Source organism: Blennius ocellaris (genome assembly GCF_963422515.1).
Source record: "Blennius ocellaris genome assembly, chromosome: 11".
In the NCBI taxonomy this organism is placed as follows: domain Eukaryota; kingdom Metazoa; phylum Chordata; class Actinopteri; order Blenniiformes; family Blenniidae; genus Blennius; species Blennius ocellaris.
In genome coordinates, this window is record NC_137660.1 from 28,051,742 (window position 1) to 28,052,210 (window position 469).

Below are 469 nucleotides of genomic sequence, written 5' to 3' on the forward strand. Positions count from 1 at the left end.
GCATTAACAATAGAAGTAGTTGAGGGTTTTCATGTGACGCAATAAAACAAAGTTAAAGTTTTCATATTGAGAAAAACTTAAATGTGTTAAATTGAAGATTTTAGCTTTTTTTTTAACCACAAAAGCACTTTGACAGAGAAAGAAGCTCGGTTCCAGTCTCAACCTCCAGCAGCGTCGCTAGAAAACGGCTCTGAACCGTGAGCTTTAACACAGAGAGCAGTTTTTAACACTTCCCCTGTTTAAATAGTCGTTTTGTTTCCTGCCGTGACGCAACAGTCTGATATGATTGTGGGACTAAGTGACGGCTGCGGCGGCAGAGTTCCTCCAGAGTTCAGCCTCGTGAAGAACAATGAGCAGGACGTCGTCGTCGTTTGTAAAGAACCAACGGAACAAAGCAGAAGTCCAATGTGTCGTCAGTGGAAGCTTGGGCAAGACGTGTATTTATTAAAAAAACCCAAAAAGGAAGCTT